Genomic DNA, 4,667 nt, shown 5'->3' with positions numbered 1-4,667 from the left:
TGAGCTATGGCCATAACCCATGCTTTAGAACTCCTTTAAGGCTTAGTTTTTGTGTTCTAGCTTCATAACGCCATGCATGCACGTAAAGTTAACAACATTACGTGTTATGCTAGGCTAAGGATACCAGATCTATGGAATGTATGCATTGAACTCAGCAGAAATCGACTGTATGGAATTCGTATATATGGGACTCGACGAGTTGTTCATGCAACTCGACGAGTCGGGTCATGGTTCCCCAACATTTTCTAGTTCTGAGTGAACTCATTGAGTCTAGGAGATGAATCAACAAGTTGGAAATAATTCTTGGACTAAAAGATTAAATAGGGGCCTTAACCTAAAACTAGGGTTTTAACTTTAGCCACATACGCCCTGCATATTGCTTGGTACGCCCTGCGTATGTGGTGCATGCCTACGACCGGCCTTCCGCTAGTATAATAAAGGTACACCTATGTAAGCTCAGCGTACGTATGGACCCTTTTTGCAAAGAAAATTCATTTTAAGGGAAAGAAAAGTAATTACCTGAATTCCGACTATTACACAACAAATCTTCGACTTGTGTTTGTTGATATGTGTTTAGATAAGGATGGTAGATTATCAAATAAAACATCCAATATTGTGTATAATGAATTATTAGAAATCAATAAAACCTCTGTACAATTTTATTATTCATATTGATTTCAGCCTTGTTTTATTTATATTTACATTGCATTCTAAAAAAATATAATTTTCTAACATATATATATATACATATATATATATATATATATATATATATATATATATATATATATATATATATATATATATATAATGTCAATTCAATATTCTAACCAATACCATTTCCTAATTTCAACCAAGATTATGTCATTATGATATTACAAAACATATATATTTATCATATTTATTAAATCTGTTATTATCAATTCTCAATTAAGTTATAATTTCATTAAAATTATCAGGATACCCAGAGATTATCACATAGTATAGTTATATATACTAAAACTATATCAAAACATTAATTGCTATGTTTGGTATCTAGTTAGAAAACCGTTTTTTGGGGTTTTGAATCTTTTAGAATGAATATATGTTTTTCCGAATTGTGTGGCCGGTCCTGTAAACATAGCTACATCTAGTATACATGCATACATTACATATATCTAGACCTATATAACCAAAATCCAATACCAAATCAAGAGAATCGTATACTGAGAGACTTATCCAATCGCAAATTACAGGTTAACCAGACTATAATAATAATATTAGAATGTTTTAATTTGATGACAACAATATAAAAATCGTTGCTAACCATTTTTTTTCTTTTTGAACACATAGATTTTTAACTAAAAGTCAACAGGAAGCTGCATAAATAATACAAAGTACATAATAAAGTAAAACAGTACAACCAACTAACACCATGACGGTTTAAAACAGCTTCAATCTTGAAAACTGAAATCAAGGGTTACACCTAGAGAATCTTCACTTGGAATTGGTCGAGGAAACAAGCTTGAACAAAACAATGAAGTTTGAATCTCTCACCAACATAGCGTCCTACTTTTAAGGTCCATGCAGCTTCAGTTAGGACCACGGGTAGACATCATCACGGAAGCATCAGAGGCAAAATAGTCCAAAAAAAAAAATTGGACTAAATTTTAGAATAACATCCATTCAATTTTCACCATTTATGGGTATACCTATCACCAATCGTTTAGTTGTTAAGAACATATGGACATAGACATAAATTTGGCATGAATGTCGTTCAATGAACTTAATTAACAGAAAATTCGGTTGGTTAATGGAGTAAAAAATTTATGAATCCATCATTAAGATGTAACGAAGGTAATTTTTTTCAAACATAATGATCTGGATTTGCATGAAAATCTTTTAAAATTAACTGATCAAAATTCAGAGACTTTTGTTCAAGACAAATTTCCATTTAAATAAACCATGCATTACAAAATCACAACGTTTATCGAACTACACAGACTCCAACTTATTCATTTCGTGGTTGCGGAATCCATCAACAATGCATTCGATCATTTCGATTATTTTTAAAGAACTGGAATCAACCGGATCTCGATAGCATCAATGGTGACCTTATTGCCGGGTGTCCTCGGCACAATTGTCACCCGAATAGACTCATCCCCCTCAGCTTTTGTTTCTTCCAACAATTCTGTTAACGAAAACCTCATCCCAGACTTGCAACCCATTGCCATGCCTTTAGCATGTGGAACAGCCGCGAAAGAACCCACATTCTCACTATCACACGGGGTGATCTGTTCTTCGTCACAATCATTCACAAACACGTCAAATTTTGCAGCTTCGGTACAATCGAAACTGATTCCAATGAAGTACAAGATCTCTTTCTCACTTTTCTTTTGCGCAGCGCTCCTGTTTTTAGAAGCAGGAGGCCTCTTTACTCGAAGCCTCACAGTGTTGGTTAATGTCAACTTTTCTGGCGGGTCCTTCTGATATGGGAAGTCCTTTGTGTTGTTCCTCTTCGTGTAACCGGGTCTGTTGCAGCGTGATCTTGGTGGTCTATCCATCCATGGAGTGGCTGAGCTTTTGTATTCGTATTTCAAGTTGCTCAAATCCACCGATTGTTTGTTGTTGACACGTACGGGATTTTGTTTCTCATCGTAAAACACGTATGACGCGTTTTCCCAGTCAGTATCTGTCGGTTCTTTGCCTCCCATTTGCTTCCAAAGAGTCCACATTCGGTCCACATTAGAATGGTGGACGTAGAACAAAGGATCATACCCCGCAGAGTAGAAGTTGCCCATGTCCTCTTTATTCTCATTTGTAGGGTTACCAACCCATCTGTGAACAGCGGTATGACAACCAGCCTCTACGGATCCAACTACATTATCTCCTCGGGGAATGGGCTCATCACCAGCTACATATTTGCCACCGAAGAAGCTTGTTGCATCAAAGGCGTTGCGCATCATCTGCCTATTCATAGTAGCGAGGTTGATTTCCTTCTGATCGTAACAAAGGTCGCGGTTTTTCCCTGAGTAGTCAAGATCGATCAATTCATACCGGAGGTGACTGGCGTCCCGATACTCATCATAGAGAGGGTTTTCTCCGTTTTTGACGTTATAGTTGTTACATTGTTTCTCTACGAAGAAGTGTGGGATTGTCATTCCTTCGGGGTTGTCCCAGTTCCAGTAGGGTAACCCGAATGTCGAATCATGAATGAGATCTCCAAGTATCCTCTCGTAGAAATAAAGGTACCACCGATGGAAGGGAAAGAAGAGCCAGGAGTTGTGAATCTGGAGTTCTTTATCATTTTGAGTGTAACTGCCATTGCAGTAAGCGCAATGAACTTTAGCTTGGTTTTTGAAACTGCGTGGGTCGCTATCTGGGAGATCCTTCATTTTCTGAATCGCATCCATATATTTATCGAGATACCCGAGTGGAAGATTGTGTAGTGGATATCTGATGCGAGTTTTGCTTGATTTATCAGGGAACTTGAAATCAGACTCCTCCACATTTTTGGACAGAGGGCAACAGTCAATAGGTCTAAGTAGCTTTTTATTAATGTCGAAGCCGGATACGGCATCTTTGCATGGTCGATCAGGCTGATTGAACGGAGCCTTGATAGGTTCTGCAAAGGCCGGTGGCAGACCGGACAAGGTGGCGGCGCTGTAGACTCCGCCGAGACTCAGGAGCAAATTCCTTCTGTCGACGTTCTGCAAGTTGAGTGATGTTTGTGGTAGTATAAGTTTTTGTGGTTGTGGGTTTGTGGGGGGTGGTTTTTCATGGTCGTTTGATGAGACGTTGCATGAGACTTGGAAGCGATGGGTTTGCTTCCCATGTGTCTTCAACCGTCGTTGTTTGGTGGTTGTTTGTGAAAAGAACGGTGAAGAAGAGGTGGTGGGGGTGGCTAAAGTAAAGTTGAAAGGAGCCATGTTTTGGTTTCGTGTGCTTAATAATACTCCTTTCGGCCTCCCTTTTATAGACAAATTCCTTGTACATTCTACCAAACCACAAAGGAAAGAATGGTAATTATTAACGTGTTGTTTATATGAAAAGACAAACATGTCAGCATATCTGCAGTTTCCGTTGATTTTTTTTTTTTTTCCGAAAAAAAACGTTATGTTATCAACCAGACACTCCTTATCTAAATCTATGAATCTATGAATGACTTAAAAATGAATGTAAAAGGAATAAACCTACATACGGGTAAACAACTGGTGGTTTCTTTAGTTTTGTCACCAAACGTTTTTTCGAGCTCATACAGCTGTTTCAGTTCCTTAACCTAGCTAAGGTTTTTAATTTTTTAATTTTATACTACAGATTAGAAACCGATAAAGAGGTTGGGATGTATATGGGTGGATGATGGGTGTAGTGCAGCAATCCCATAAATATTTTTTATACATTCATTAAATTTGAAGCCGTAAAGATATGTTATAGCACTTTTCACCGCTTCTGAATCACACTTGTATCGATATCCCTACTTCAACTATGAATTGGGGACATCAACTCGCCAATCTGGGCATATATATTGGAGGGAGTTCGATTGTGGAAATCAATTAGATCGTTCTTAGTAGCAACAAGATTTTCTATATATATTAATGGTTGTTGAAGGAGGTGTTAATCCCCGCTTGGGAAATAAATGGTATTACTATTATCAGTATATTAGATTTATGGATTAAAAATATGGTATT

General features: G+C 37.3%; 1 pseudogene; it reads right to left on the bottom strand.

Moving 5' to 3' along the window:
- Positions 1–1,910: 1,910 nt before the first annotated feature.
- LOC145017539 (polyphenol oxidase I, chloroplastic pseudogene) lies at positions 1,911–3,938 on the bottom strand (annotated as a pseudogene).
- Between the last annotated feature and the right edge of the window lie 729 nt (positions 3,939–4,667).

The sequence above is a fragment of the Lactuca saligna genome, chromosome 9, assembly GCF_052625555.1.
Source record: "Lactuca saligna cultivar CGN05327 chromosome 9, ASM5262555v1, whole genome shotgun sequence".
NCBI classification, from domain to species: domain Eukaryota; kingdom Viridiplantae; phylum Streptophyta; class Magnoliopsida; order Asterales; family Asteraceae; genus Lactuca; species Lactuca saligna.
Note: the sequence above shows the minus strand (reverse complement) of the source record. Positions and strands in the feature narration are given on the sequence as shown.